We start from the raw sequence: 22,586 nt of genomic DNA on the forward strand, positions 1-22,586 counted from the left end.
AGAGTTCTCATCACAAGGAAAAAAAAACATTTTTTTCTTTTTCTTTTAAAAAAATCTATATGAGATGATGAATATTAACCAAATGTATAGTGATTATTGTAGTAATGATTATTGTGGTAATCATTTCACAATATATGCAAGTCCAGTCATTATGTTGTACCCCTTAATCTTATATGGTGCTGTACGTCAATTATATCTCAATAAAACTGGAAACAAATAGAGCGAGGTATAACTATTCAGCCTGTTTGGATAAATGGGGAAAAAAAAGAAGCAAGTAAAAATGATTGCTAGGGACTTGACTGGTGGCGCAGTGGTTAAGAATTCACCTGTCAATGCAGGGGACATGGGTTCAAGCCCTGGTCCGGGAGGATCTGACCTGCCGCGGAGCAACTAAGCCCGTGCGCCACAACTACTGAGCCCGCGTGCCACAACTACTGAAGGCTGTGCGCCTAGAGCTCTGCAACAAGAGAAGCCACCGCAATGCGAAGCCCGTGCACCGCAACGAAGAGTAGCCCCCGCTCGCCACAACTAGAGAAAGCCCACGCGCAGCAGCGAAGCCCCAAGGCACAACTAAGCCCACGCGCAGCAGCGAAGCCCCAAGGCAGCCAAAAATAAATAAATTTATATTTAAAAAACGATCGCTAATCCCATTATATAGACATAATAATCCAATCATCCACTGCTGAAGTTTTGGTTTATATCTGATATAGATATCAGATCACTTATCGTCACTGGAATATTTTTTCTTTATTTTAACACCACAATCATACATACTATTCCAACAAAGGCTTTTTTCTCCCGCAGCAAATGTGTGATGAACCACTTTCTGTCTTAACAGATCTCCATCTGCATCACTATTTTTCATGGTTATATGGTATTTGCCTCTGCGAATGTGCTATATTGTTATTAAGTCTAGTGTCTGACAATTAACGCTGTTTCTAGTTTGTCAAAAGTGTAAACAACGTTGCCTTATAAATACTTCTTGGCCCACTTACTCGGCTATTTTGGGAGGATAAGTTCCTAGAGGTGAAATTGCTGGGTCAGAGGTGTGCACATATTCAAGGCTTTTGGTGCATTTTTGTACCTTGTTCTTAATTCCAGACCCATTTCTTTCATGCTCTGGATTTGTCACCCACTTTAGCATTAGCTCAAGGACAAATAAATTTAGGTAGAGATTCTGCTATTTGTAATCCTCCAGGCTACGTCTTTCCATTAATATGTATGGTTGAAAAAAAAAAAAAGACTCTAGTTTCCATTTTTAAAGTCCCAAGCATATTCTCACCCTGATATTCCAGTGTGCCTGACTCTTCCTGGTAGTACTGGGAATTGGGTTAAATGCTGTTTTTTCCCTTCTAGAGTGAGAAGTTCCCAGGTGAAGCCCAAAACACTGCCATCTCCCTGAACCTCAGTTTACTCATCTGTAAAATGGAGATATTAACAGTACTTTGCAGGATTTTCCTGTGGGTGAAAGGAACCCAGCTCAGTGTCTGACACTTGGGGAAATCTCAGCACTTGTGTGTTGTCCCACCCCTCAGGGCCAGGTGGTGTGCAATGGGGTCTCCTGGCCCACATGTTGTCACTGAACACTTGGTTCCTCCAGGGCCCCGATCCCGGTGAAGCCTACCCCACCTTCCCAGCCATCCAAGGCTAATCGTCTGCCTCAAGAACCACCCCCGGATTTGCCCCACCTTAAAAGGGCCTTGAGCTCTCAGAAGGACAACCAAACAAGAGAACAGAACATTAGAGAAAATTGCTTGTCTAAAATGGATAAATAATTTTCATTTCATTCTTACTTCCGTGTTCTACTTTGTCTTTCTCCTTGCTGTCCCTTTTCCTACATAAGTCAGGCATGAGGGCAATATTATTCTTATAAATGCTTGAGATGGATTACATAATAATCTAGACTGGAGACTTAAAAAGACAGGCAACCGCTTGCTAAATGGACAGAAGTCTTTGCAACTGTTTAGAGAGCCAAAGCCCAGGTCACTCCTTGCCTCCTGACACTCAGGAGCTGACTGGCCTCATTCTTGGGTTTACCAAAAAGAGTCCCAACTAAGCCTGTTCAGAGCTGCATGGCCCAACTTCCCAGATGATCAGAGTCACCCAGGATGCTTATAAAATGCAGATTCCTAGGCCAGACCTAGGCCCCAGGCCAGACCTGAGTCAGATTCTCCCAGAGAGAGACCTGTACGTTTACAAATGCTCATTAGACATTTAACAAGTGGCTGCAGGTAATTTTTAACATCAGGAAAATATGACCAGCGCTGTTATAGATGGACAACATTTGAGTAATTTTTAACCTTGGCTGCAAATTACAGTCTCCTGTAATTGGGCTTTTAAAAGCCCAATGCTCAGTTAAATCAGAATCTTGATCACTTTGAGCCACGTGCAGGGGCCATTGGGAAGACCTCCGACTACATACAGGCCGAGAGCCCAGGGTTCTAGAGCTGGCTTTGCCACTAACTCACTGAGTAGCATCTCTAGTCCCGTTTCCGCACATGCAAAATGAGGGCCATGGACCAGCCCACTGGGAAAACTCTCTCTGTCATGTGTGTCAGTCTGATTGACTGGAGGTGGCTGCGTGGGTTGCAATATTGAGAAGGATTCCAGGGTTGAGATTGGGCTAAATAGGAAGGAGTACCTCAATAGATTAGTGATGTCTGCCATGGGTGCAGGTGAGAGGGTGTTGGCTTGTGTGTCAAGGGTTTGCTATCTCTGGACTAGATTATCTTTAAGGTTTCCTCTGAACCTCAGTGACATAATAATAATGATAATGGAACCAGATTTATTGTGATGAATAATTGAGATAATCTATGCAAATAATATTTGCAACCTGTAAAGTGCTATACAGATGTTAGTTATTATAATAATAGTTATTATTTTAGTTCTAGGGTGCTATTTCTTTGACACTTTTTAAGGCAGAGGCATGAGCAGCAAGTGGCCTGCCTGGGTTGGGGGTGAGGTGTCTGGGTCAAAATGCACTATTGGATTGGGAATCACAAGGGATTGTAGGAATGGATAACTGAAATCGTTAGGGGTTTCAAAGCTAGAAGAATGAAATGGTAGAGGGAAGGCAATAAATGGTGTTCTGAGAACATCTCTGGCCCAACAAGAACCTATTGGACACATAGTCTTTCTACTCTCACGCAGGATTATAATTAAGGATACCCATCCACTTATCCACCCATCCACCCATCTCTCCACTCATCCCTCTACTCAGCCACCTGTTCATCTATCCAATTATATATTTACGCTTATCAAGCATTTACCATGTACTGGCATATTCTAGGTTCTAGGATACAGTTGGGGCTGCTATGTTGTACAACCCCAGGGAGCAGTGTGCATGTAGATATGCACATAGGTATCACATAGGATAGATATTTGCATAGATCCACTGGACACAGAGGTGAACAAGACAGGCAAGGTCTTTGCTGGCATGGATCTTTCATTCTAGAGGAGGGACAGACAATAAACAAGCAAACAAAATGAATGAACAAGATTATTTCACATAGTGATAAGTTCTAAGAAGAAGCTAAAACAGGGTGACGTGATAGACAGTGATGGGGGCCGGGGGAAGACAGGGTGGGTGCCTAATTTGGATGGGGTAGCCAGGAAAGGTGATACTGAATAAAGGCCTGAATGACAAGAAACAGCTTGCCATGTAAAGTTCTAAGTTGAGAGCATATCAGGCAGAGCATGTGCAAAGGTCCTGAGGTGGGAACAATTCTAGGAACAAAAAGAATGCCAGTGTGGCTAGAGCTTGCTGCATGAAAGGGAGAGTGGTAAGAGATTAATGCATTTTGGGCTTAAACAGCCAGGTGAATAGTTTATGCATTTACTGAGATAGAGAAGACTGAGGGAGAAATAGATGGCAGGAAGTGAATGAGGAGATCCATTTTGGCCATGTTACCCTTGAGGTGCATATTAGACATTCAAGTGGAGATACTACATAGGCAACCAGATTTAGTAGTTTGGAACTCAGAGGTCAGGGTAGAGGTATGGATTTGGGAGTTGTGGTAGACATCAGGATTGCTTGTCCAATATCCATATGCTTTTTCATGATAACTACCCTAATTTATGCTCTGGTGTCCACGTCTGCCATGTGCCTGGGGGAATAACTCCATCCCTGCACTAGGAGTGGGACATGAAGCTCAAGTCTAAGCAGCAATGCATCCCATCCCCTGGCCATGTAACCAGTCTGGAATGGCCACTGGACCCTATCTGAGGCAATGAAACTAAAGACAAGCGTTAAGGCTTTCTGGTCCTTTCAAGAATACTCTGGAAGAAACCTCCTTTCTCTCCCTGAACATGAAGAATCTGGAGGTTGTTGCAGCCATTTTGCAACCAAGGGGCAGGAGTAAGGGGACGGGAGGGCCAGGATGATGGTAAGATTGACACAATGGAAGGTAGAAGAGAAGACATGAGGGGGGAAAAAGGTACAAGTTCTGACGTTTAGTCTCTGAAGCCTACCTGCCTCACAGTTTTGTGGGACAAGAACTCTACCCAACGATCTAAACCAGACTTGGCTGAGATCTCTGTTACTTGCAGCTGAACACAACCCGATGGATAATAGCCATGGCACTAGATGCCATCTCCTTGGAAGAGAATGTGGATGAACCAGGAGGTGGATGGACCCAGAGGAAGGCTAGTGAAAGTTTTCCAAAGAGAGAGGGCTCTTACCCCTGAATGAAGCAGTTCTGCAACTTTTCCTGTGTACAGTCTGGATCTTCTACTGGAGAGGAGATGAATGCACTGGAAAAAACACAGTGCCAGAGCGGCTAGATCTGAACAACCTCTGCCATTTACCAGCTGGGTGAGTTCTGGGAACTCATTTAGCCTCTCTGAGCCTCAGTTGCATTCCCCGTGAAAAAGAGGTAATAATACCCACATCAAAGGCTTGTGTGAGGGCTTCCCTGGTAGCACAGTGGTTAAGAATCCACCTGCCAATGCAGGGGACATGGCTTCAATCCCTGGTCCAGGAGGATCCCACATGCCGCAGAGCAGCTAAGCCCGTGCGCCACAACTACAGAGCCTGCGCTCTAGAGCCCACGAGCCACAACTACTGAGCCCACATGCCACAACTACTGAAGCCCACGCTCCTAGAGCCCGTGCTCCACGACAACAGAAGCCACCATAATGAGAAGCCCGCGCACCGCAACGAACAGCAGCCCCCGCTTGCCGCAACTAGAGAAAGCCCGTGCGCAGCAACAGAAACCCAATGCAGCCCAAAATAAATAAATAAAATTAATTAATTTTTTTTAAAAAGGGTTGTGTGACTAGGAACTGGTGACACAGACTCGAATGAGCAGGTTTCACAAGCTTACATGCTGGCTATGAAAATCATGTTTAAACACACACACTACTATATCTAAGACAGATAACCAACAAGGACCTACTGTATAGCGCAGGGAACTCTACTCAGTATTCTGTGATAACCTATATGAGAAAAGAATCTGAAAAAGAATGAATATATGTATATGTATAATTGATTCACTTCGTTGTACACCTGAAACTAACACAACATTGTAGATCAACTGTACTCCAATAAGAAAAATCATATTGAGGAAAAGAAAAGGGTTGTGTGAAGGTTACCGGTGTGAAGGATGTACTGGGTTCTGCGTGTGAAGCTTCCTGTGCCTCCCTTTTGCCTTCTCCTTGGTGGCATGAGCTGCTCTCTCTCAGTGCATTCGGAGGGATGCTGAGTCATTTTATTAAAAAAATTAAAAATTTTAAGTGCTCTCTTAAATGACTCTGTCTCCCGAGAAGCAGTTGATCTCCAGGCACATTTGTTCCTCCTTTTCATGCATCTATCACATTTGAGCATGAAAATAGATGCTCTAATTAGGAGAGAAAGAAGCATGAGCTCCAGTCTGGTGGTGGCTCAGTGATGACTCACATGGGACAGGAAGGAAAAGCTGCTTCTAACAGGGGTCACCCTGGTAGGATGACACCCCATCCTGAGAGGTCCCTGAGGTACAGCCCCAAAGGTGGGAAACACACAGAGCTTTTCCGGAACTGGAATGTAACTACTGGAGACTGTGACAGTCACCAGAGGCCAGGATGCTGGTTATGGAGGGGTTAACCTCTCTAAGCCCTCTACCCAAAGGGTAGAGAGTGAGGTCTTCCCAGGCTAATGCTATACATCTTATCCACTGGGGAAACACTTCTTGGCTGGGTCCAATGACCTGCACACGTTATTTAATGCCCCTGTATCTCTGTTCTTCCATCTATAAAACATAACATTGGGAGAGTAATGTTTGTTCTGGGTGTGTTCATATATTGCTGGCAGGAATGCGAAATGGTATACCTACTCTAGGAGGGAATTGGGCAGTATCTAGGAAAAATTACATATGCATTTACCTTTGACCTAGCAATCCCACTTCTAGGAATCTGTCCCAAAACCACAATGGCAAAATACAAAAGCTACATGCACAAAGCTATTCGTTGCAGCATGACTTGTGGTAGTAAAACGCTGGAAACAACCCAAATGCCCATCAGTTGGGGACTGGTTGAATAAACTGTGGTCCATCCGTGCAATGGAGTTCCAAGCAGCTGCTAAGATGGTGAGGACTATTTCGCTAATACTGCTTTGGGGGGACCTCCCAGATAAAATGTTAAGTGAAGAAAGGTGGAGAACACATGAAAAGATGCACAACATCATTAATTATTAGAGAAATGCAAGTCAAAACTACAATGAGGTATCACCTCACACTGATCAGAAGGGCCATCATCAGAAAGTCTACAAATAACAAATGCTGGAGAGGGTGTGGAGAAAAGGAAGGCTTCTACACTGTTGGTGGGAGTGTAAATTGATACAGCCACTACAGAGAACAGTATGGAGGTTCCTTAAAAAACTAAACATAGAGTTGCCGTATGATCCAGCAATCCTACTCCTGGACATATACCCAGAAAAGATGAAAATTCTAATTCGAAAAGATACATGCACCCCAATGTTCACAGAAGCACTATTTACAATAGCCAAGACATGGAAGCAACCTAAATGTCCGTTGACAGATGAATGGATAAAGAAGATGTGGCATATATATATATATACAATGGAATATTACTCAGCCATACAAAGAATGAAATAATGCCATTTGCAGCAACATGGATGGATCTAGAGGTTATCATATTAAGTGAAGTAAGTCAGACAGAGAAAGACAGATATCTTATGATATCACTAATATGTGGGATCTAGAAGAGTGATACAAATGAACTTATTTACAAAACAGAAATAGACTCACAGACAGAAAACAAACATATGGTTACCAAAGGGGAAAGGGGTGTGTGGAGGGAGGGATAAATTAGTTTGGGATTGACAGATACATACTACTATATATAAAATAAACAACAAGGACCTACTGTATAGCCCAGGGAACTATATTCAATATCTTATAATAACCTATAACGGAAAAGAATCTGAAAAATTATATATTTATGTGTGTGTGTGTGTATATATAAAACTGAATCACTTTGCTGTATACCTGAAACTAACACAACATCGTAAACCAACTTTGCTTCAATAAAAAAAATGTTAAAAAGTAAAAAAAAAAAGCAGGGGGGATTCTAAATTGGAAACACACACAAACAGAATGAGTTAATGGTATGTAAAGTGTGATTTGAATACAGGAGTCAGGAACATTCAGTACTTTTGCCTGTTTCACATGGGATACTCCTGACAACTACTAACAGACAAGCTATTTGGAACAAAGGCTTCCCTTCCTCTCTCTCTCAAAAATAAAGGAAAGGTGAAGAAAAGTATGTTTAGTATATAGCCATTTATTCAAGAAAGGAGGGAGAGAGCATGCATACAAGTGCAAACAAACAGTATGTTTTTTTAAATTTATTTTTGGCTGTGTTGGATCTTTGTTGCTGCATGAGGGCTTTCTCTAGTTGTGGCGAGTGGGGGCTACTCTTCATTGCGGTGCATGGGCTTCTCATTGCAGTGGCTTCTCTAGTTGTGGAGCACGGGCTCTAGGCACGCGGGCTTCAGTTGTTGTGGCACACGGGTTCAGTAGTTGTGGCTCACGGGCTTAGTTGCTCCGCGGCATGTGGGATCTTCCCGGACCAGGGCTCGAACCCGTGTCTCCTGCATTGCCAGGCGGATTCTTAACCACTGCGCCACCAGGGAAGCCCAGAGAGTATTTTTAATTGGGATGATAACCAAAAATTTTTTTGAATGGTTACCTTTTAAGAGAGGTGGAAGGGGAAAGAGAGATGGAAGGGGAAAGAGAGTCTAGATTTCTCTGAGAGTGCTTCATGATACCATTCCCTCTTTTGTAGATGTTTGAAATCTTCCATAGTACAATATATATTTTTAAAATGCTTTTTCCTTTGACCTCACACTAACCAATGGACCCCACAGCATGGCAAAGAGCCACAACTGACCTAAGGCCTTACTTCAGACTTTTATGTGAAGGGCAGAAGCCTTTTCTTGGTTAAGTGACTGAATGTTTGGCATCTTTGTTCTGCAGCTTAGCCCACCCTAACTAATACACAATCCCACCATTTATCTTCTAGGCCTTGGCTTAGCCTTTCCTTCCTGGCTTGAGAGGTTTGGATTCACCTCACAGAGGACAAGTCCTGCTCTCACAATATGTTCTCCAGGAGATGGAAACCGTGAGTCTGGACCCTGCCTCCTTGGCTCCAGTCCCAGGCCCACAAAGGAGGTGGAGGTATATTGGTGGCTCTATATTTTTTCTGTTCACTTGTTCTATAAGCTAGGGACACCTGCTTGGGCACTGTGGTTTTGATGCTTCATCTTTAAAATACAGAGTTCTTATGTTTAAATCTTACAGTGACACCAACTTTTTAAGCAGATAGAAGCAAGCTCTGGTTAAAACGGAAAGAATTCAGAACTCTAAGGTCTCAGCTCCCTCTGCAGCAGAACCTACCAATTGTCCACATCATCATCCTTTCCCCTCTTCCTCCTTTGTTAATAGAAATCTTATTTTTAGCTGGGCATACTGCTGCCTGGAAAAAAAAAAAAGACTCTTTTCAAATTCCCCTTTTCAGCTATGTACAGTCATGTGACTACATCCTGGCCAGTCAGAAATAAATGGATATGTTGTACATGACCTCTAGTCTTATTAAAATGAAAGGGGAATTTCCTCCCCCGTCCCCTACCTGCATTCCACTACTCGAAACACAGATGCAATGGCTGGAGCTCTAGCAGCCATTTTGAGTTATGAATACAAGGACCACATCCTAGTAATGTCAGAGCAGAGAACTGGAGGGAAACTACATCCCTGATAACCTGTGATATCATCATACCAGCTCTAGGCTAGCTACTTCTGAATTTTGTAAAAGAAGTAAAAATGTGGGGCTTCCCTGGTGGCACAGTGGTTAAGAGTCCGCCTGCCAATGCAGGGGACATGGGTTCGTGCCCCGGTCTGGGAGGATCCCACATGCCGCGGAGCGGCTAGGCCTGTGAGCCATGGCCGCTGAGCCTGCACGTCTGGAGCCTGTGCTCCGCAACGGGAGAGGCCGCAAGAGTGAGAGGCCCATGTACTGCAAAAAAAAAAAAAAAAGTAAAAATGTGAAAGAATAAACTGTCTTATTTAAGCCATTGTTACTTTGTGATTTAAAAAAATAAACAGTTTAATCTAATCCTAATCAATGTCTTCACACATAACCCTCCACCTCAACAGCAGCTTTAAAGTAGCTCTGCAGGGCCCCAGACTACTGTGGAACACCATTCTGGCCACAGGAAAATAAGCTGGTCATTGTGAAGTACACTGGCTCTCAAAGCTTCTGCCTAGAACTAATACACGTCAATTCAGCTCACACATCATTGACCAAAGCAAGTCACATAGCCAGATCTGATGGCAGTGGGCTGGAGATGTATAGTCCTCTGAGAGAGGGGCAGGGGGTATTTGGAAATAATAAAAATCCACCTTAACAGATGAAAAAACCAAGACCTGGAGAAGTAATGTGGCTCACCTGAGGCTGTACAGGCCAGAAGGAGGCGGAGCTAGAACCCAGATGGAGCCGATTCCAACTCTAATGCTCTTCCTTTCTGCTTTACTGTCTCTCAAAAGGAACATGTCATTTGGGAACTTATAATAGCCCCCAAAGAAGCAGTGCTTGGCAAAGTCAGGCTCACACTCCAGGTGCCTGTGTCCATGACCCCTTTCCTGCACTCTTCTTGGGGGAGCAGTTATAACTTGACTTCTTATCCTATCTCTCTCCTCTTCTTCCCCACTTTTGGGGTCCAAAGTGTCAAAATTTATGATTACAGAAGAGAGTAGGAAGTACAACCCTGCCCTAACTTTAGGAAGGATTACAAAACATGTGGAGGAATGTGTGAAACAACTTCTACATACAAGCATGGATATTCCCAGGGGCAAAGAAAAGAGAACCATTTAAAGAATCCAGTATGGCCATCTTGGGAAACTTTCAATGAACTCAGATATTTTAAGGATACACACAAAAGTTGGGAGGACAGGCATGTTCCCAACTGATACGCAGGAAAGAACTGTAGAAATTCTGGGTCTATTTTTCTCCTGTTGTGTGAGCTGTTTCTACTCATTGATCTTCCAAGCTGCTAATTTGATTAAAATGAGAAAAAAGAAAAAGAAGAGAAAATAAATAGCAAAAAGTGAAGTGAAGAGCAGGCATAAAATAAAATTGGTAGGAATAAAAGACAGCCAAAGTAAATTTATAAAATAAAATATACATGAGTACACTTAAAGTAAAACGGTAAAAGGGGATAGAAAATAAAGGGATGAGAGAAAAATAAAGTAGAAGTGGCAATGTTAATATGAGTTAAAGTGGAATTTAAGATCAAAAACATTAAATTGGGGGACTTCCCTGGTGGCGCTGTGGTTAAGAATCCACCTGTCAATGCAGGGGACACGGGTTCAAGCCCTGGTCTGGGAAGATCCCACATGCCGCGGAGCAGCTAAGCCCGTGTGCCATAACTACTGAGCCTGTGCTCTAGAGCCTGCAAGCCACAATTACTGAAGCCTGCATGCCACAACTACTGAAGCCTGCGCGCCTAGAGCCCGTGCTCCACAACGAGAAGCCACCGCAATGAGAAGCCTGCACACCGCAATGAAGAGTAGCCTCCACTTGCAACAACTAGAGAAAGCCCGCACAGCAATGAAGAACCAATGCAGACAAAAATTAATTAATTAATTAAAAAAACAAACAAATTGGTCAAATAGGAACATTAAGTAATGATAAGAAAAATATTATTTACAGAGTAAACATAAACATTTATGTACTAAACAAAATAGGTAAATATATAAGGCAAAAATTTCTAAAATACTGAGAAAATTTGATAAAAATTTACATATGGTTGAAGATTTTTTAATAACCCTTTAAGAATTTGACAAGTCAATGGGACTTCCCTGGTGGCCCAGTGGTAAAGAATCCGCCCTCCAATGCAGGGGACGCAGGTTCCATCACTGGTCGGGGAACTAAGATCCCACATGCCGCAGGGCAACTAAGCCCTTGCACCACAACTAGAGAGAGAAAACCCACACACCACAACTAGAGAGAAGCCTCCGCGCTGCAACGAATTATCCCACGTGCCGCAACTAAGACCCAATGCAGCCAAAAAGAAAAATAATAATTTATAAATTTATTGTAATTCCAAAGATACCTCCAACAGTTTTTGAAGAGGGAAGGAGAAAGTGATTTTAAAGTAAATATAAAGAATAAATGTTTCAGAATAGTGCCAACCAAATAATGAAGATGAAGAGTAGTGAGGGGAGACTTGCCTTACCATATATTCAAAAGTACTGTAATCAAAACAGTACAGCCTAGGGCTAGACCAATAGGTCAGTGGAAGAGAATAGAGTCTAGTAACAAAACCAAATATATGGGAACTTAATGTATGTCAAAGCTGGTGTTTCAATTTGGTGGGGAAAGGATGGTTTATTTAATAAATGGTGCTGGGACAACTGGCTACCCATCTGGAAGAAATCAAAAAAGAACTCCTTCTCACTATATTAAGAAAAATTAAATTCCAAGTTGTATTAAAGTTTTAATTGAAAATATAATTTTTAAATTAGAAAATTTAAACACTGTATAATTCTAACAAGATAGGAAATCTGAATGTTGTAAAGAAAAGGGTATATTATATTTGACAATGCAAAATTAAATTTTGTACGTGTTTAAAAAATCATAAACAAAGTCAATGATAACACTCTATGGAAACTATTTTCAATACATATGACACATAAAGGGTTAAATCCATAACATCTCAAGAGCTCCAAAAATTGATTAAGAAAAGAAAAATACTCTGATAGAAATAGATGGATGTAAATAGGCAATTCCTAGAAGAGGAGCTCAAATGGCTAATAAATATATTTTAAAAATGATATTCATGTTCTCCAGAAGCCAAGGAAATGGAAATGAAAACAACAGAGAGAGATACTATCAGATTGGCAAAACAAAGCCCCAGATGATAATGTTCAATCTTGGTAAGGATGAGGAGAACTGGCACTCTTATATATCTGCTGGTAAGAATGTCAATTGCTAGAGCCTTTTTGGAAGGTGATCTAGTAAAATTAAAACACACACACTCCACATACCATGTTTTTACATATGCGCTCTCTGAAAAAATATGTGAGACACTGGCAACAGTGGTCAGTCATCTAAGGGGAAGGAAAACGTGTTTTGGAAAACAGGGATGGGTGGGCAATTTTTATATCATGATAACCTTGTGTACATTTTGAACTTGATGTTAATATATACTTTTTAGTTGACAAATAAAATCTTCTTTTGTAATATTTTGATTGAAGAGCTTTCTTCTTTTTTTAATATAGGTGTTTACAGCTATAAGTTTCCCTCTAAGAACTGCTTTCACTGAATTCTATAAATTTTGGCATGCTGTGTTTTCATTTTCAGTCATCTCAAAGTATTTTCTAATTTCTCTTGAGATTTCTTCTTTGACTCATTGGTTATTTAGGACTGTGTTCATTTCCACATATTTGTGAAGTTCCCAATTTTTCTTCTATTACTAATTTCTAATTTCATTCCCTTGTGGTTGGAGAGCATACTTTGTAATGACTTCAAGACCTAAATTTATTGAAACTTCTTTTATGGCCTAACATATGATCTATCCTGGAGAATATTTCACGTGCACTTGAGAAGAATGTGTATTCAGCTGTTGTTGGGTGGATTGTTCTATAGATATCTGTTAGATCTACTTGTTTTATAGTGTTGTTCAAGTCTTCTGTTTCCTTGTTGATGTGCTATCTAGTTGTTCTATCCATTATTGAAAGTTGGAAATGAAGTCTCCAAATAGTGTTGAATTTTGAATTTTTCAATTCTGCCAGATTTTTGCTTCGTGTATTTTGGAGCTCTACTGTTAGGTGCACATATGTTTATGTACATATTGTTATGTTTCTTGATAGATTGGCCCTTCTATTATTGTAAAATACATTTATTTGTATCTAGTAACAATTTTTGTCTTAAAGTCTTTTTTTGATATTAGTACAGCCATTCCATTTCTTTTTTGTTACTGTTTTCCATTCTATTACTTTTTTCATCCTTTTTCTTGCAAGCTTTTTGTGTCTTTGAATAAAAATGTGCTCCTTATAGACAGCATATAGTTGAATAATGGTTTTTTATCCGTTCTACCACCTCTGCCTTTTGACTAGAGTGTTTGATGTGTTGATATTTAATTTAATTATTGATAGGGTAAGGTTTATAACTACCATTTTGCTATTTGTTTTTTTTTATGTACCTTATGTCTTTTTTATAAATCTATTCTTCTGTTACTGCTTTTTTGTTAAATATATATTTTCTACCATTTAATTCCCTTGTCACTTCCTTTACTATATTTTTTGAGTTATTTTCTCAAAGTTGTTTACCGTGGGGATTATAATTAATATTTTAATTTATAACAATCTAGTTTAAATTAACACCAACTTGACTTTCATAGTATATAAAAACTTTGTTCCTACATAGATCCATTTCCTCACCCACTTTTGTGCTGTTATTGTCATACGAATGACATCGTTATACGTTGTATGCCTATCACCACAGAGTTATAATTATTGTTCCATGCTGTCTGTTAAATGAAATGGGAGGGGAAAGTTACAAACAAAAATATATTGATACTGTCTTTTATATTTATCTGTGTAGTTACTTATACAAGTATTCTTTGTTTCTTCATGTGTATCTGAGTTACTGTACACCCTCCTGTCATTTCGGCCTGAAGGACTCCTTTTAGTATTTCTTGTAAGGGTGGGTCGACTCGTGGTGAATTCTTAGTCGCTGTTTATCTGGGAATGTCTTTATTTCTCTATTACAGGTTAGTTTTGCTGGATATAGAATTCCCAATTGACTGGCTTTTTATTCCAGTACTTTGACTATGTCATTCCACTCCTTCTGGTTTCAACTGTTTTGGATGAGAAATCAATTATCAGTCTTACTGAAGCTTCCTTGTATGTAATAAGTCATTTCTCTTTTGCTGTTTTCAAGATTCCCCAGAGTTTGTTCTTGTTACTGTTTGTTTAATGACTTTCATAAAATATTTTCTTCTATGGCTTCTGGAAATTGAGTTATAATTAGAAAGGCCTTCCCTGTTTCAAGGTAACAAAGGAGTTTGCCCATGTTTTCTTCTATTTCTTTTATGGATTAAAAATTTATTTGTAAGATCCCAACTTTAGTTTATTTAAACTTTAGCCTAACATAAAGTATGAGGTATATATCCAACCTAACTTTTTTTCCAGGTGGTTATTTGTTGCTCCCAATACCATTTATTGCAAAGTCATCTTTCCCCCACTCATTTGCAATGCCTCCTTTATTTTATACTAAATTCTCATATGAATTAGGTTTTTCCTTTGGACCTCCTGTTTTGTTCTCTAGGTATGTCTGTCTGTTCACAAGCTAGTGCCATACTGTTTTTATAATTAAGGCTTTGAATTATATTAAAATATCCAGTAGGAATACTGGATATTCCTACTCACTGTTCTCCTTTTTCATAGTTTTCCTGGCTCTTCTTGCTTGTCTATTTTTTCATATGAGCTTTCAGAATCGGCTTGTCTGGTTAAAAAAATCTTGTCAGTATTTTTCTTTCATATGCATTGAATTTATAAACTTTATATAATTGTATAATATTATACATGGAAATATAATTATATACAACTAATTTGAGGAGGATTGTCATCTTAAAGATATGAGTCTTCTCATAAGACATAAGAATATGTCATTGCAATTGCTATTGTCCATCAATAGTGTTTTAAAGTTTAAAAAATTTTCCTCATTTAGGTCAAGCTTAATCTCAGGCATTTAATTTTGTTGCTATTTTAAAAGAAGCCTTTTCTTTTGATATATTTTTTTTTAGGAAAAAGAAAAGATATACACTTAACCTATGATCGAGCAATCTCATATCTAGGTATCTATCCTATAGAAATAAAAGCACCAATATCTCAACTCATGTGTACAAAGCTATTTGCTATAGCAATGCTTGTAGTGATAAAGGCTAAATATAACTTTATTTCTATAATAGTGGAGTGACTGGATAAATTATGGTAGGTCTACAGTATGAAATAATCTTTAGTTATATAAAAGCTGAATTACAAAAAGATACATGCACCCCTATGTTCATAGCAGCACTGTTCACAATGGCCAAGACATAGGAGCAACCTAAATGTCCATCAACAGATGAATGGATAAAGATGTTGTTGTACGTATATACAATGGAATACTACTCAGCCATAAAAAAGAATGAAATAATGCCATTTGCAGCAACATGGATGCAACTAGAGATTATCCTACTAAGTGAAGTCAGAAAGAGAAAGACAAATACCTTATGTTATCACTTATATGTGGAATCTAAAATATGATGCAAATGAACCTATCTATGAAACAGAAACAGAATCATGGACATAGAGAACAGACCGGTGGCTGCCAAGGGGGAGGGGGTTGGGAGAAGGATGGAGTAGGAGGTTGGGGTTAGCAGATGTAAGCTTTTATATATAGGATGGATAAACAACAAGGTCCAACTGTGTAGCACAGGGGACTTATTCAATATCCTATGATAAACCATAATGGAAAAGAAAATTTAAAAAAGAATGTATATATATGTATAACTGAATCACTTTGCTGTACAGCAGTAATTAATACAACATCAACTATACTTCAATAAAAAAAGAGCTAAATTAGATATGCACCTATTGACTTTAAAAATCAGTGATGGTATTTATGTGAGTAAAACAAGTTTCAGCAAAAATGTATCTAACATAACCTCAGTTTTATAAAAACCAAAGATAGAATCGCTGTATGTACATGTTTGTGTTACTATAAGCATGGAGAAAGATACAGATGGATCCACAGCATATCATTAACATTAGTTATATGGGCTGGGATATAAATATAGGGAGAAAATTAAAATATATGACAACAATTAGCATATAAAACAGAGCAGGATAAATAACAGCAAAAGTGTTCTAACGTCTTTGCATTGTCCAGGAAGCAAGGACAAGTGCCAATTAACATTTGATTTTTGATAAGGGTGCATATTGTTTATCTTTAGCATAACCTTTAAAGTAATAAAAAAAAGAGTTTATAACTTCTGAGCTAAGAGGGGATGGATAATAAAATTCTCAATCAACCTGAAAGGGGTTAATGAAGGACAGGTTTAAAAAAAAACATGGAACAGGAGAAACATATAGAAAACACTAAGTTAGATGGTAGCTTAAAACCAAATATATCACTAATTGCAAAAAATATAAATAAAGTAAATGCTTCAATTATTGTCAGATTAGATAAAAAAATAAACAATTGTCTATTGTTTACCAGAAGCATATCCAATACACAAAGACACAGAAAGGTTGAAAGTAAAAATATGGGAAAAGTTCTATTATGAAACACTGACCAAAAGGAAGCTGGTGTTGCTACATTAGTATCTTTCAAAAGACTTTAAGGCCAAAAGAATTACTAGAGGTAAATGGGACTATTTCATAACTATAAAAGGTTCAATTCACCAAAAAGATATAAAAATTCAAAATTTCTATTCACCTAACACTACTGCCTTAAGTATATGGAAGCAAAAATTAAAGATATAAGGAGAAACAGAAAATTCCACAGAGTGGAAATTTTTAAAACACAACTCCTGGTTAATGTTTAAAAAATCCAGACAAAGATTTGAATAATATGATCAGTAAAATTGACTTAATGGAAATATATATTGAATAAAACACTGTACCTAATAATGACAGTCAATATAATCTTTTAAAGCATATGCCAAACATTTACAAAATTATCCATATGCTGGCCATAAAGCAAATCTTAAGAACTTTGAAAAAGCTGAAGTCCAGAGAATATTTGTTCTATGATCATAATGCAATTAAACTGAAATCAATATAAAAAAGATAAATAGAAAATCCTAATATGTTTGGAAATTAAGAAATACACTCATAACTAACACATGAATTAAAAAAAGAAATCATACTGGAAATTTTTAAATATTTTGAATTAAATAATACAAAAATACTACATATCAAAAGTTGTGGGATACACCTAAAGACATGCTTAGAGGGAAATTGAGAACTTTAAATTAAATGCATATATTAGAAGAGACTGAAAAAAACAAAATTAAGCTTTCATCTCAAGATGCTAACAAAAGAACAGCAAATTAAACTCAAAGAAAATAGAAGGAACAAAATAATAAAGGGCAAAAATTAAATGAAATTTAGAAAACAAACAAGTACTAAAGAGTATCAAAAAAGTGAAGAGTTGTGTCTGAAAGAATAAATGCAACTGATAAACCCCAAGCAAGACTGATAATAGAGGGGCTTCCCTGGTGGCACAGTGGTTGAGAGTCCGCCTGCCGATGCAGGGGACGCGGGTTCGTGCCCCGGTCCGGGAAGATCCCACATGCCACAGAGCCTCGAGAGGCCACAACAGTGACAGGCCCGCGTACCGCAAAAAAAAAAAAAGACTGATAATAGAGAAAAAGATAGAAAAGGCATAAATAGTGAATGTCAGCAGTGAAAATGGGAATCTCACCATAGATTTCACAGTTATTGAAAAGACAAGAAGAAAATACTGTAAACAACTTTATGCCAATAAATTTGAAAAATTAGATGAGATGAACAAATGCCTTGTGAAACATGGCTTACAAAAAGCAACACAAGAAGAAACAGAAAACCTGAATACTCATGGAAGACACATTCAATCCATCATTTGAAATTTCCCAGCGAAGAAAACTGCAGATAGCTTTACTGACAAATTCTGTAAAACACCTAAGGAAGAAATCATTCGAATCTTGCAAACTCTTCTAGAGAATAAGAGATACTATTCCCCCACTTATTTTGTGAAGCCAGCATGACATTGACAACAAATTCTAGCTGGAACATTTGGAAAAAGGAAGATTATAGGTCAATCTCATTTGTGAACCAGATAAAAAATTGTAAACAAAATATTTCCAAGCCTATTGGTAAATGACCAAGTTGGGTTTATTCTAGGAATGCAAAATTGAATTAATATTAGAAAAATCAATCAATGCATTTTATCCTATTGACAGAATAAAGGATGAAAACCATATTATTATCTCAGTAGATACAGGAAAATATTTTGATAAATTTAAACCCCATTCATGACTCTCAGCAAACTAGAAATGGAAGGGAACTTTCTTCACTTGAGAAGACCATCTCTAAAAAACTGATAGTAATCTTGATATATAATGGTGAAATGTTGAAAGATTTTCCTTTGAGATCAGTAACAAAATAAGGTTGTTTGCTATCACCAATTTTATTCAACATTGTATTAATCTAGTGCAGTTAGACATTAAAGGGTTGAACAGGAAGAAATAAAATTGTCATTTGCATTGTAACATGATATATGATGTATAGAAAATCCAAGAGTCACAGATAAATTTTGAGAATTAATTAGCTTAGTAAGGCACTAGAAACAAGGTCTATATACAAGAATTATTTGCATTTCTATATATCAGAAAAAAAATAAAATGTAATAAAAATATACCATTTCCAATAGCATAAAACCATAAAATACCTAAGAATAAATCTAATATGTTGCAAAGTGAACCTTCAAACAATAAGAAAAATGGCAAAGAGGATCAAAATAAATGAAGGAGCATACCATGTCCACCAACCGGAAGACAATGTTGTAAAGATGTCTACTGTACCCAAATTATTCTATAGATTCAATGCAATCTCAATTATAATCCCAACATTTTTGTGGAGTGTGACATTTAAAAAAATGTATATGAGGGGCTTCCCTGGTGGCACAGTGGTTGAGAGTCCGCCTGCCGATGCAGGGGACACGGGTTCGTGCCCCGGTCCGGGAAGATCCCACATGCTGCGGAGCGGCTGGGCCTGTGAGCCATGGCCGCTGAGCCTGCATGTCCGGAGCCTGTGCTCCGCAACGGGAGAGGCCACAACAGTGAGAGGCCCGCGTACCGCAAAAATAAATAAAAATAAATAAATAAATAAAGTATCTGAAAATACAATGGATCAAGCCATTCCTGAGTGAGAAGAACAAGATGGGATGACCTTTTCTATCTAACATCAAAAAATATTATAAAAATACAGCATTTGGGCTTCCCTGCTGGCGCAGTGGTTAAGAATCCGCCTTCCAATACAGAGGACACGGGTTCGAGCCCTGGTCTGGGAAGATCCCACATGCCGCGGAGCAACTAAGCCCGTGCGCCACAACTACTGAGCCTGCGCTCTAGAGCCCGGGAGCCACAACAACTGAAGCCTGTGAGCCTAGAGCCTGTGCTCCGCAACAAGAGAAGCCACCGCAATGAGAAGTTCGCGCACCGCAACGAAGAGCAGCCCCTGCTCGCCGCAACTAGAGAAAAGACTGCACGTGGCAACAAAGACCCAATGCAGCCAAAAATAAAATCAATAAAATAAATTTTTTAAAAATAAATTAAAATACAGCATTTAAGACAGTGTGGTGTAAGGACAAATTAATACATGTAATAGAGTAAGAAGCTCAGAAACAAACGCAGGGGTATATATATCCGTGTGATGTTTGATAAAGGTAGCGCTGCAGATCAGCAGGGAAATGGCAGTCTTTTCAATAAATAGTGTTGGACAACACTATATATTCTTTCAAAGCAAGAATACATACTGTATAATTCTATTTATGTGAAACGAAAAACATGAGATAAATGTGGAAGGAAAAGAAGGAAGGAAGGGAGGAAGGGAGGAAAGGGGGGGAAGGGAGGGAAGGAAACAAAACAAAACAAGGAAGGACAGGATCCTTCTAGATAATAGAGGTAAAGTTCTTCAAGACCTCATGGAGAGAAAAACTGTTAAAAATAGGTCAAAGGAAGTACCAGTCATAAAGGAAACAACTGCTAAATTTGCCTACATTAAAATTAAGAACTTCTGATCATCAAAAGACATTAAGAGAATAAAAGGACAAGCCACAAGTGAGAGAAGATATTTGCAGCACATATAACCACAAAGGGCTCACACAGATAATATTTATTTCAAAAATTCTTTCAAATCAATAAGAAAAATGTAAACAACCAAAAAGAAATTAGGCAAGGAATTTGAAAAAGCACTTTACAAAAGATATATCCAAATGGTTAATAAACAAATGAAAAGATGCTCAACTTTATTATTAATCAAAGAAATGCAAAATAAAGCATACTGTAATACCATACACACTTGCCAGAATGGCTAACATTAAACAGCAACAATAACAAGTGTTGAAAAGGATAGAGGGCAATGGTCACTCTCATACGCTACTGATTGCAATACAAATTGATATTACCACTTTGGAAAACTGGCATTAGCCACTAAAACAGAACATCCACACAGCCTCCAACCCGAGTTCTTTCCTAGTTATTTACTCAATAGAAATGTGTGCATGTGTTCACCAAGGGATGCATGTTAGAATGTTCATAGCAGCATCATTCACATAAGCCCCAAATTAAAAACAATCCAAATGACCATCAAAAATGGAACGGATAGATACAGTTTGGTATGTCTGGACAACATATGAACAAAAGGGTCACATGCAGCAACATGGATGAATCTCACAAATGTAATATTGAACAAAATAAGCTATCACAAAGGAACACATACTTTAATTATATAAGGTTCAAAAAACAGGCAAAACTAAACTAGAATTTAGGAGCACATACTTAGTGAGTTAACCCCATGAAGAAAAGCAAGGAAGAGATTAATATCAAGATTGTGGTTAATTACATGGAGAGGGAGAGGTAGTGATTGGGAGGACGTATGACGGAAGCTTCTGCGATGCTAGAAGTGATCTATTTCTTGACCTGGGGGAGGGCTGTGGTTAAACTGGTGTTTACAATAATCCACTGAGATACAGATTTTTTTTTTCACTTTATGTATTATGTTATATTTCAAAATTTTTAAATGTTTGTTACAGATATTGCCACCAATATTTAAAAATAAAATATGCAGAAAGATAAGTATTAAAGTATGGGAAAAAATCATTGGTTGGATTAGGTTACATAATTATGAGCAATTTTATCTTGGATATTTGTTGTTATTTTAGCAACAATTTTATTTAAGTTTAATAAAGTAACTTCTAAAGAATATTCAGGAGCAAACAGTGTTAGGAAAGAGAAATCAATCCAGAATGAGCTGAAGCCTGTGAAATGTGTTAAAGAAAACACAAAGATTTTTTTAAGGTCTGTTCAGAGAAAGGGGAAAAAAAAAAGTCAAGGCTAGGCCAGGACTTGGGGATTTTGATGTAATATAAACAGATGATGGAGAGAAAGCAGAACGACTCAGCTTTTAACTTGCTTCTGTCTTCATCCAGGAGAATAATCTTCAAACTGGAAAAGACAGGACAGACATCACAAAGATGGGGAATTAAAGCCCAAGATGAATGAAGAAACTGTGAAAACTTGCAGTTGTGATTGCACACGAGTCAACACAGTTTGTGAGAAATCAGAGGACTGGAGAGAGGAGCCAGAGGACAGAAGACAAGGACATAATACAGAGTGAAGTAAGTAAGAAAGAGAAAAACAAATACCTTATGCTAACACACATATATGGAATCTTAAAAAAAAAAAGGTTATGAAGAACCTAGGGGCAGGACAGTAATAAAGATGCAGACGTAGAGAATGGACTTGAGGACACGGGGAGCGGGAAGGGTAAGCTGGGACGAAGTGAGAGAGCGGCATGGACTTATACACACTACCAAATGTAAAATAGATAGCTAGTGGGAAGCACCCACATAGCACAGGGAGATCAGCTAGGTGCTTTGTGACCACCTAGAGGGGTGGGATTGGGGTGGGAGGGAGACGCAAGAGGGAAGAGATATGGGGATATATGTATACGTATAGCTGATTCACTTTGTTATAAAGCAGAAACTAACACACCATCGTAAAGCAATTTTACTCCAATAAAGATGTTTAAAAAAAAAGACAAGGACATATAATCATCATTTCATAAAGGGAGGGTCCAGTCAATGTATGTCCCTGTCCAAGATCCAAAGAAAGAAACAAATTGTGGATATTTCCATGTCATGAACACTTGGAGTCTCCAGTGAATCAGCGAGAACAAGTCTCACCAAATGGTTTCATTTCATAAATTTAGAACGGATCAGATTGGACACTTTAGACATAGTTCATGTAGGGTGCATGTTGAGATTTTTATAAATTTGAT

General features: G+C 38.5%; 1 protein-coding gene and 1 long non-coding RNA gene across 15 annotated transcripts in view; one reads left to right on the forward strand and one right to left on the reverse strand.

The window, feature by feature from the left end:
- The window catches only part of LOC141277417 (uncharacterized), a 34,509-nt gene extending 33,944 nt beyond the window's left edge, over positions 1-565 (forward strand). The window contains exon 3 of the long non-coding RNA XR_012328811.1: positions 339-565. This is a non-coding gene — a long non-coding RNA (uncharacterized lncRNA). The remainder of the gene's footprint in view (positions 1-338) is intronic.
- Positions 1-22,586, reverse strand: part of COPRS (coordinator of PRMT5 and differentiation stimulator) — a 210,806-nt gene that overhangs the window by 26,180 nt on the left and 162,040 nt on the right. The window lies entirely within an intron of this gene.

Source organism: Tursiops truncatus, chromosome 20 (genome assembly GCF_011762595.2).
Source record: "Tursiops truncatus isolate mTurTru1 chromosome 20, mTurTru1.mat.Y, whole genome shotgun sequence".
Lineage (NCBI taxonomy): Eukaryota > Metazoa > Chordata > Mammalia > Artiodactyla > Delphinidae > Tursiops > Tursiops truncatus.